An 11,768-nucleotide genomic window follows, 5' to 3' on the forward strand; every position below is an offset into this window, starting at 1 on the left:
CCATTTCTGGCTTTCTAGTTAGCCTAATTTAAAAGGGCCATATCTCCCTCATCCCAACTCTGATTTGGGTGAACCAAATTGCACATTTTTTAGCACTCCGAGCTCTACACATTGGAAGAGAAAAATCAAGGTTTCAGAGAGTGTAAGGCTACGGATTTTATATGTGAAACTCTTCCCTCCATTGTTGACCATTGAAGAGCTTGAAGGCTTCATGTGAGTTGTTTCACACTCCATTAATGGTAGTTTAGAAGGGTAGTTGGGTGGAATTGATGATATCTCATTTATAAGCCAAAGGAAGAAGAAGAATGAAGAGAGGAGCTTCCCCCTTTGTTGGTAGAACCATAAATGAGTTTTGTTGCTCAATGGGAGTTTTGTTTACTCCATTAATGGGGGTTTGAGGAGCTGGTTGAGGTGTGTTGATGATGCATTGATTCAAAGCCAATGAAGAAGAGAAGAAAACAAATGAGGGTTTGCTTGTGGTTGCTTTGAAGAGTAAGAATCCAAAGGGGAGAGAATGTGTGAGCACCAAACTTGTTAGTGCGAGTTCCCAGTCATCCAAGGCAACCGGTTGTGAGACTCCATAACCTTTGATTTATATTATATGTATGTATATATGCTAGGGTTAGTTGTGGATGAATTGTATACATGCTAGGTTAGTTGTAGATGAACTGTAAGCATGCTAGCTAGTTGTGGATGTATATGCTAGGCAAGGCTTGACTATAAGGCATTGATATAAACCCAAATTGATTGTATTCTTTATTGAGTGCTTAGTAGGTGCAAAGCACTAGGAGTGGGTGCTCCCATATAGTGGGTGCTACATATTGTATAGGCACTACGAGTGTCATCTCAGCTTCGACTTGAAAAAATTAGGTGTAGGTGCTCCCGACTGTGGGTGCAATCAAAAGTAGTGTATTGAGTAGGTACGAAGTCTTTGTGGGTACTACTCCAGGGACGTAAGAAAATTACCGAACCTTGTAAAAATCTTATGTTGTGGGTGTGTTTATTGTTTGCATTATATATATTAAAGTGCATGAAATGTCGAATGGATGTGCACACTTGGAAGTGCCTATGAGAGGCTAAGTGTACATATGACTGTGTGCAAACATGGACAGGTACAGAGACAGGTGTACCAGGGTTTGCCGTATCAGATATATGACAGGTTTGGAGATCGGAATTAGACTCACTGATTCACCCCCTTCTCAGTGACTGCTGGATTACAACAATTGGTATCAGAGTCAATACTCAGTGATAGTTTGATCAACAACTGAGTGATCCAGAGGCTGTGACAGTGACAATGTAGCAAGTGAAGGCTATTCAAGATATGCACCAAAGTTTGATGGATCTGATTTTATCTTGTGGAAGCAGAGAATGCAGTCGTACCTAGGTTCATTTGGTTATGATGTTTGGGCATCAGTTCTGATTGGGTACGAGGAACCTGAGGGAGGTCCGGTTGATAATGAAGCTGAAAAGGCTTATTATTACAACCAGAAGGCTGTGAATGCAATATTCTCAGCATTAGATAAGAGTGTGATGGCTAAGGTGATGGATTGTGACTCATCCAAGGGCATCTAGGAAAGATTGAAGAATATTTATGAAGGAGATGAAAAGATAAGGAAAGCAACGCTTCAGACCTTTAGAGACCAGTTTGAAAGTCTACTAATGCAAGATGGAGAGAATATTGACACCTATATGACCAGAATAAATGAAGTGGTCAACTCTATTAGGGGCCTAGGAGCCAATCTAGAGGATTTAGTTATTTGTCAGAAAATCCTGAGATCTTTGTTGACCAAGTATGACTCTAAGGTGTCAGCTATTAAAAAGACAAAGGACCTAGACACTATCACTCTTGATCAAGTGCATGACACTTTCAAAACTCTTGAAATGAGATGGAAAAAGGGCAAGTCCAGTGACAAAAAAACTGCTTTCAAGGCAATGAAAAACTTGAAAATCAAAGAGAAGAAGCATCTTGTGGAGGAAGATACTGATGAGAGTGAAGATGAGATTACAACTCATTTCACCAGAAAGTTGGAAAGGAAAACAGAAAAATACAAGGATAAGTAGCCCTTTCAAATGCTTCAACTGTAGAAAGGTTGGACATTTTACAGCCAAGTGTCCTAACCAAGGAAAAATAGAAAGTGACGAAAATCAAAATGAAAAAAAAAGTCATTTCAAGGGAAAGAAGAAGTTATTCTCAAACAGATACAAGAAACGCAAGGACAAGAAGAAAAGTTTGGTTTCTAAGAAATGCAGTGACACATCTGATGAAGAGCCTGAAGAATCATCTAATGATGAAGATGATGAGGCTATGTTCATGGTCTCAATAGATGTGGGAGAAAACAAAGAAGATTATTTTAACAAGGAAGATTCTATAGAAGAAGAGGAAGATGAAAAATCACATCTAGAGGTTGAACTCACAACTGCCAAAAAAGAGCTTAGAAGAGAAAGGAAGAAAGTCAAAAAGGTCACTCAAAACCTTAAGGGGCAAGAACAAATAGTTATTTAGTTAAGAGATCAAGCCAATAAATCAAGGATGACCTTAGATGATCTTGAGTATCAACTCTCATAGAAGACCATTGACTGCAACACTATTGAGTTAGAGAAAGTGGTTTTGAAAGCACAACTAGAGGAGCATGCTGAGATTCTTGCACAATTTGATGGTTATGCAGATGAGCTAGCCTTGTTAAAGGTTAAGGTTGAAGACCATGGGAGAACTGAGATTGAGAGAGAAGACTTAGAAAATGAAGATGTTGAAAATGACTCTACTCCAAAAGAGCATCCTAGCAGTAAGAAACTTAATGACATCATCAATTCTCAAAGACTAGCTCACATCAAATTTGGGGTTGGATTTGTTGGCAAATCTTATAAAAATACCAAGGTAAATGGTAATGGAACAATACAGAATCCTATCAAAGTCAATGATAGGAATGCTCAAAGAGGGAAGGCACATGTTGTTACTGCTGGCAATGTCAAGAGAGCAGTACAAAAAGATAAAGTGCAGACTGGTCCAATCAGAAGAGAAAATCCATCTTTATTTCATAAGACTAACCATGTTAGACAATCACAGTTGGCAAGGCCAAGTAGAAGAGCAGAGAACTATAGATACAATCAAGGTCCTCGACAAAGACTTAGAGCATATGACAACTTTAGAGCTCCTTACAAATGATAGATGGAACCAATGATGCAGATGCACACCTTTCAAGGTTATTGTTACAAATGCAACACTTTTGGACACAATATCTCATATTGCAAGTTCAACATTGATCCAAGGAGTTCTATGGACATAAATCTTTTTGCACCCCTTATGGAGGAAATAATTGAATATTACAGATGCAACAACCTTGGACATATTGTAAGGAATTATAAAACTGTGTTTTCCCCACAAAGATAGGAGAATAGAGGTCAATAGAAAATTTTCAGAAACACAGAAGATGATGAGATGGAGAGACAATTTTCAAGACAGAAGAAAATAAAGAAAATCTGTAAAAAAAAGTCTGGGTTCAGAGAGAGAGAGAGAGAGAGAGAGAGAGTAGAAGATGAAGAGGATGCAGTAAGGTTTGAACAATTACAAGACTTTGAAGGTGGATCTATGAAGTTTGATAACAACAATGGTGCCAGAATTACAGGGAAGGGGTCCATAAGTCTGAACCATGGGAAGGTGAAATCCCTTGATGTCTTGTATGTTGAAAGGCTCAAACACAATCTTTTCAGCGTCAGTAAAATTTGTGACAAAGGGCATTAAATAACTTTCACCAGTAAAGGGTGTGAGATAAGAAGATCAAGCAGTGGAAAGGTTGTGGCTACTGGGCAGAGAACTTTAGGGAACCTGTACACCTTGACAAAGTTAAAAAAAGATTCTTGCATGATCAACATAGATGAGGAAACATGGTTATAGCACAGAAGACTTGGGTATATTGGTTTCAAGAACCTTACCAAGATTTTTTCGAAGAAGGCAGTGAGAGATGTTCCTGAGTTAAAGAAGCTCTCCAATCCTATATGTGCCTCTTGTCAGAAGGGAAAGAAAATTAGAATCTCTTACAAGTCAAAGGAGTACTATTCTAGCTCACCATTGAAATTAATTCACACAGATCTATGTGACCTATGAGGACACGTAGCACCTCAGGAGAGAGATACATCATGTTGTTTGTTAATGATCATTCAAGAATGGTGTGGGTGATGTTCTTGAAACACAAGTCAAAGGCTTTCGAAAGATTTAAGATCTTTAAAAAGCAAGTTGAGAATCATATAGGAAAGAAACTAAAGTGTTTGAGATCTGACAGAAGAGTTGAGTATAATTGGAATGATTTTGAAGAATACTATTATGAGCATAGTATTAGGAAACAAACTTCAGCTCCAAGAACACCCCAACAACATGGTGTTGCAGAGAGAAATAATAGAACGGTGCAGGACATGGCTAGAACAATGTTGGCAGAGAATGACATCGGCAAGAAGTTTTAGAAGGAGGCAGTTCCAATTACAGTGTACATCCAAAACAGATGTATGTTGAGACCTCATGAAAGCAAGACTCCATATGAAATCTGGTTTGGTAGAAGGGCCACAGAAAGACACTTCAAGGTCTTTGGTAGCAAATGTTACATTAAGAACACAAATCAAGATTTGGGCAAGTTTGATAATAGGGCCGATGATGATATATTTTTAGGCTATTCTACTTCAAGTAAGGCTTATAGAAGCTACAACAATAGACTTGAAAAAATTGTAGAGAGTGCTGATGTCACAATTGATGAAAAAAAGAATATTCCTTCTGGCTTAGGAAATGAACTTTCAGAATTTGAAGATCTTGATGATGAGAATGACCTGGTTGATAGTAGACCCAAAAGAAAAGATGGGGTTAATGCTGAACAGGCTGAGGTAGATTCATATGAGTAGAGAAGACACAACAGAGTTGATCAACAAGGAATAGATGAGTTAATCATTGGTGACTCCACTGTAGGTGTTTAGACTAGAAGAATGAAGACCAACACCTACTCTCTTCTTTCGAAGATTGAACAAAAAATTGTTGATGAGGCAACCAATGATGAGAGTTGGATGAAGGCCATGAATGAAGAACTTGATCAGATAGAGAGGAATCACACTTGGGATCTAGTCCCCAGGCCAGTTGACAAGAATGTGATTGGTACCAAATGGGTCTTCAAAAACAAACTCAATGAAGATGGTAAAGTGGTGAGTAGCAAAACAAGACTTGTATGCAAGGGGTATGCTCAAGTGGAAGGCATTGACTTTGAGAAAACTTTTACTCCAGTGGCAAGACTTGATGCTATCAAAATGTTCTTGACTTTCTCAGTGTACAAGGGATTTAAGGTCTATCAGATGGATGTCAAATCAGCTTTTCTAAATGGAAACTTGGAAGAGGAGGTTTACATAGAGTAGCCTGATGGATATCAGCTGAGTGAGGATCCCACTCCTGTTTGCATATTGAAGAATGCCTTATATGGTTTGAAACAAGCTCTAAGGGCATGGTACTCTAGATTGGACTCTTACTTGTGCAAGTTGGGTTTCAAGAAAGGCTTACTAAATAGTAATCTCTACATCAGAACTGAAGAAAATAGTCAACTTGTGGTGGTTGTGTATGTTGATGACATCATCTTCGGAGGTCATAAAGATGAGTTGTGTAGAGATTTTGCAATGAGGATGCAAGATGAGTTTGAGATGTCTATATTGGGGGAATTGTTATTCTTTTTGGGTTTGCAGATCAGTCAGAAGAAGGAAAGTATCTTCATATCTCAGTCTAAGTATGTGAGTGAGATGTTGAAGAGATTCACTATGGAGGATTGTAAGTCAGTTAGTACACCTATGATGATTGGGTGTAAGTTGAGCAAGGACGATGACTCTCCATCAGTTGACCACACCTCGTATAGGTCAATGATTGGTAGCCTATTATATTTGACAGCTAGTAGGCTTGATATCTTACAAGCTGTGTGTATGGTAGCTAGATTCCAAGTAGGACCAAAGGAGACACACGTGGCAACAGTGAAGAGAATTTTCAAATATCTAAAGGGGACCAATGAGTTTGGCTTATGGTATCCGAAGGTCAAGAGTTTCAGTTTGTCATCTTTTTCAGATGCAGATTGGGCTAGATGTGTGGATGCCAGGAAGAGCACAATGGTGGTGCATTCTATTTGGGGAGTAGCTTGGTGGCCTGGCATAGAAAAAGTAAGAGTCAGTCTCTCTTTCAACTGTAAAGGTAGAGTACATTGTAACTACATCTTATTGTACACAAGTGTTGTGGATGAAACAGATGTTGAAGGATCTGAGTGTGGAGTTTGAGCAGGCAGTGCTACTTATTGTGACAATATGAGTGCTATTAACATTTTTAAGAATCTGGTGATGCATTCTAGAACGAAGCACATTGCCATCCGGTATTATTTCTTGAGAGACAAGTTGATAGAAGGTGAAGTAAGGATGGAGTTTGTTCCCACAGTAGAGCAAGTGGCTAATATTTTTACTAAACCACTTCCCAAAGATCAATTTAAGTTCCTCAGACAGAAACTGTTTGTGGTGGTTCTTCCCAAGCACTAGGGGCATTAGGAGAGGGGGAGCAAGTTGGTTGATGTTGCTACCCCCATATTGGACTCAAGGGGAGTCCATTGGTTCCACCCTTTGTACTCATCGGAGATTTAGAGTGTATTAATGATGAGGTGGTTGCCAACAACTCCAAAGGGGGAGATTGTTGTTCCATGATTGTCCTTGTTGGCAACCCGGCCACGTGGCAGTAATGGTGTGGTCAGTTTGGATGACATGGTCGAAAGTGATGACATGAAAATGTTCAGTTTCACCGATGAGATAACATAGCCACATTACGTGCATGGAGTGGTTTGATTCATCTATGGTAGGTTGTGCAGGTTTCTAGGTCAAAATTGGTAAAATTGACCTATTTATGCTCAGGGGCATTTTCAGTAGTGAAAATGACATTTTTGAAAGACCGTTTCTTCATGAAAAAGATAGAATGTAATTTATCTAGTCCAGTGCATCTGATTTCATCACGTTTTGATACTGTATGAAGAAGTTAGGGCATTTGTGGCAGTCAATGATATTTTTGGCATTGCAGATGAATTTTTTGGAAGAAGTTTTCTCCATGTAACGATACGAAAAAAATCCAATCTTTTTAACGGCTCTGATTTCATCGCATTTGGATTCTGTATGAGGAAGATGCATCATTGAAAAGGTTCAAGGGTATTTTGGTCATTTTATATGACAGTCAAATGATCAGGTCTTTTGGAAAGTTGTAGAGTGTCTAATTATGGTTTTAACATACTTCATTTTATCTCTATCGAAAATCATTTAAAAACGTTACATGTGTTTCTGTGAAGCCAATTCGAAAATCCAAATCGAAAAATCACCAATCGCTTTCGGTGTTGGGTGGATTTCCAGATTTTGATTTTAAAATTTCAAGGGTTTTTATGTAATTTCAAGGTTTTAAAGGTCTAAGTTGATAAGGGATTTTTGGCACTGGAAATATGAAGGCAAGGGCTTATTTGTAATAAACAGACTTGGATGAAGTAAAATGGATGGTCTAGATTCGACCAGGTAGGCTTGATGCCCATCCAAAGCAGGTGAGATTTTGCACTGACATGGACGGGATAGATGCTTGCGTGTGGGATTTAATTGGTGGAGTGCATAAGATGTTATGGGTTGGCACTACACAGGATCAAGTGTAGCTTGTGTGCATCGCGCGTACATAGGAAGCTATATGAAGATTCCATATGGCTTTGATCTGAACAAACAGATCAGATCGGTTCTAATCCAACAGTTGAAATCTGTTGCAGCTTTAATAAAGCCAGTCGACAGCCAGCCGTACTTTGTGCTGACGCAACCAGTGGCACATCGACAACGATTCTATACGTTGACACAACTATTGACTGCCTATGTTATCATGACGTCATCGGATCCTAGATCTATGGCTCCTGTTCTTTGTCCGTTATTTAAATCCAATGGCTCATATTAAATGGTTCTTTTTTATAAGATCTATGGTCAGATCTACGCCTCTGTTGCGTGCGCCACTAGTGTAGCCTATGCCATCCTCTGAAGATTTCATTTCTGGCTTTCTGGTTAGCCCAACTTAAAAGGGTCATATCTCCCTCATCCCAACTCCGATTTGGGTGAACCAAATTGTACATTTTTCAGCACTCCGAGCTTTACACATTGGAAGAGAAAAATAAGGTTTCAGAGAGTGTAAGGTTACGAATTTTATGTGTGAAACTCTTTCCTCCATTATTGACCATTGAAGAGCTTGAAAGCTTCATGTGATTGTTTCACACTCCATTAATGGTGGTTTAGAAGGGTAGTTGGGTGGAATTGATGATATCTCATTTCTAAGCCAAAGGAAGAAGGAATGAAGAGAGGAGCTTCCCCCTTTGTTGGTAGAACCATGAATGAGTTTTGTTGCTCAATGGGAGTTTTGTTTACTCTATTAATGGGGGTTTGAGGAAGTGATTGAGGTGTGTTGATGAGCATTGATTCAAAGCCAATGAAGAAAAGAAGAAAACAAATGAGGGTTTACTTGTGGTTGCTTTGAAAAGCAAGAATCCAAAGGGGAGAGAAGGTTTGAACACCAAACTTATTAGTGCAAGTTCCCAGTCATCCCAAGCAACCGGTTTTGAGACTCTCTAACCTTTGATTTATATTATATGTATGCATGTATGCTAGGGTTAGTTGTGGATGAAATGTATACATGCTAGGTTAGTTGTAGATGAACTGTAAGCATGCTAGCTAGTTGTGGATGTGTATGCTAGGCAAGGCTTGATTGTAGGGCATTGATATAAGCCTAAATTGATTGTATACTTTATTCAGTGCTTAGTGGGTTCTCCCGTGTAGTGGGTGCTACACATTATACCGGCACTGAGAGTGCCATCTCAGCTTCGGCATAAGAAAATTAAGTATGGGTGCTCCCGACTGTGGGTGCAGTCAAAAGTAATGTATTGAGTAGATACAAAGCCTTTGTGGACACTACTTCGGGGACATAGGCAAATTAGCGAACCTCGTAAAAAACCTATTTGTGGGTGTGCTTATTGTTTGCATTATATATAATAAAGTGCATAGAATGTCGAATGAGTGTGCACACTTGGAAGTGCCTAAGAGAGGCTGAGTGTGTATACGACTATGTACAAACAGGGACAGGTATAGGGACAAGTGTATCAGGGTTTACCATGTCAGATATCGGACAGGTTTTGGGGATCAGAATTAGACTCACTGATTCACCCCCTCTCAGTAACTACCAGGTTACAACAAATATCATATTTCTTTTTGAATGTAGTGTGTACTTGCGGGATAGTTCTTCCTACTGATGGCAATGACAAAGGTGGAAGACGCTGACTCAGTGCTACTATATGTGTTTTTGGCTTATGTCTATTATGTTATTGTATCCTTACATTTCATCATATTCTTTATTTTATTATAAATGATCTTTTAGGGGAAAAAATAATATAACATTTTTTTTTCCAATAATTTTATTTCACTTATGCCCTCGTAATACATGCGAAACAATAACACCTCTACGAATGACATGATGGAAGTCATTTTCATATAATTTTTAGGAAAATTATCTTGTACCACCCATGTTTTTGAAATTTATATCATATACCATCCTACAGTGTCAAAAATATCAACCGTACCCCTAAAGTCTAACAATGTTACTTTAAGAATCAAAATTACTCTTTTGACCTTCAATGTAAATATAAGGTTAGGGAAGGGCAATTTTATTTATTCAATTCAAATCAATTTCTCTACTCAAACGATTAACCAAGAGAAGGGTTGTTCCCTTGAACCCTAGAATGAAGACATTGAAGCTTGATCCTGAAAATCAATACTAACTACCTGCTTATTCAATCATACTGAAATTGTCTTGTTTTTTCCCAATCTAAAATACCACCACTTATTTTGTTACTTTTATGATCGATCATTTGCAGGTAAAATATGTCAACAAATACTGTTAGTGACTCCAACAACTCCCAAGTCCCTCTAAAGTATTAGAACTTAAGGTGTGGATGTTAGAGACGGGCATCAGTGAGAATATCTGAATCCACTCAAAACATGAACAAGCTCTACTATTGTTGCCCGGAGTTCCCAGAAGGAGGTTGTGCCTTCTTTTGCTGGTGTGAATAGGTGGATGCACCAAATGAGTGTAATGTGACCAGAGGAACTACTCTAACAACTATGGATGCTGATAATGTTCAGATGGAGCGACTGATGGAAGAGTTCCAAAAACTTGCTGAAGAGATCCATAATTTGAAGGATACCCTCGATATGATGGGTCATACTGTAATAGCCTTGTTAGTGTTGATTTTCATCTATTTTAGCGGATAAGTTGAGTGTGAAAAATTGTATCGAGATAGACCACGTGATCTTTATTAATGAAAGGAAAATTTGGGTAGATCATGTGATCCCTATCACTATAATGAGGTTATTTGGGTCTCAGATTTTTCAAGTGTATGTTTCAAAATCCATCCAATTCTTACCCATAATAACAATAAGATCTATCATTAACATCTCAACTTCCATTCACATCCATAACAAGTTCCATCCATACTCATAACAACAAGATCCATTCATATTCATGACAAGAAGTCCATCATCATTCAGAAGGACCTAAAAAAACCCAACCAAAATTTCATTACATGAACAACTTGTTTCACCAAGACTAAATAAAACAAGTTTCAAACAAGTCTTTCCACATCCAATAGAATACCAATATATGTTCCACCAAGACCAAATTAAAACAAGTTCAACAAAGACTAAAATAAAACAAGGTCAACCAAGACTCCCATCAAAAAATTCTCAAACATCCATAAAAGGATGATATTACAAAACATAATATCTATCAAATATGGCAAATTCTATCATTCTTTAATTTTTCCTTCCACTCTCCCCTTTTTTACTAGCTTTCTTTGCTGCCATCAATGCTACCTTCTTAGCCATTCTCTCCCTTTGTCATTCTGTACATCTAAGTTCATTAATTAAAGTCAAGATAGACTTAGTCCTCAATTCTCCAATCCAGTCGTTGAAAGACTTGGTCATGTTGTTAGTTACATGATCACTTTTGGCTCTTTCATCGAATGCATGCCTACATGTCACACCCCACTTTCAGTAGACCCAACTTACCATTAGGAATACCGGCGGTGTGAGTAAGACACGTACCTATCTTATGAACCTACTAGGATCTCTGATTACAGTACCTTAACATTTCACAATCTCACATCATAAACCAACCATACGCAGTGGAATCAGAGTATAATAGCAGAATCATCAGAAATAAATGGAGAAATTATCTAATGATAAACATAATATCAATAACCAAGTTATTTTGTTTACAATCCTTCAAGACTTACATATATCAAGTTTAAAACATAATATTCACAGACCTGTATCAACATAATCAAAAATACATTAAACACTTCATAATGCTGCATATCCACAAAAGTTACAAGCACAGTCCTGGCCATGCTCCTCCGAATCCGGCATCCACCAGTCGCTCACTCTGTACTCGGGTTCGGAGGAAAGAGAATCATTAGCCATAGGCACGACTGTACCTGTATCATCATCTAAAAAGTGTGTATACGTGAGGTGAGCTTTCTAACTCACTTAATGAGGGGTGGTGTTCAAGCACATCCAATAAGACGTTCACAATAATAATTTATGACGCATGATAACGAAAATTAAACATATAGTCTATGATGCTCGTGATACAATTTATTTATTTTATTATCCACCTAACAATACAACTAGGTTTGGTAAATGCTACTGCAGCACATTAAGCT

Source organism: Macadamia integrifolia, chromosome 14, assembly GCF_013358625.1.
Source record: "Macadamia integrifolia cultivar HAES 741 chromosome 14, SCU_Mint_v3, whole genome shotgun sequence".
Taxonomy (NCBI): domain Eukaryota; kingdom Viridiplantae; phylum Streptophyta; class Magnoliopsida; order Proteales; family Proteaceae; genus Macadamia; species Macadamia integrifolia.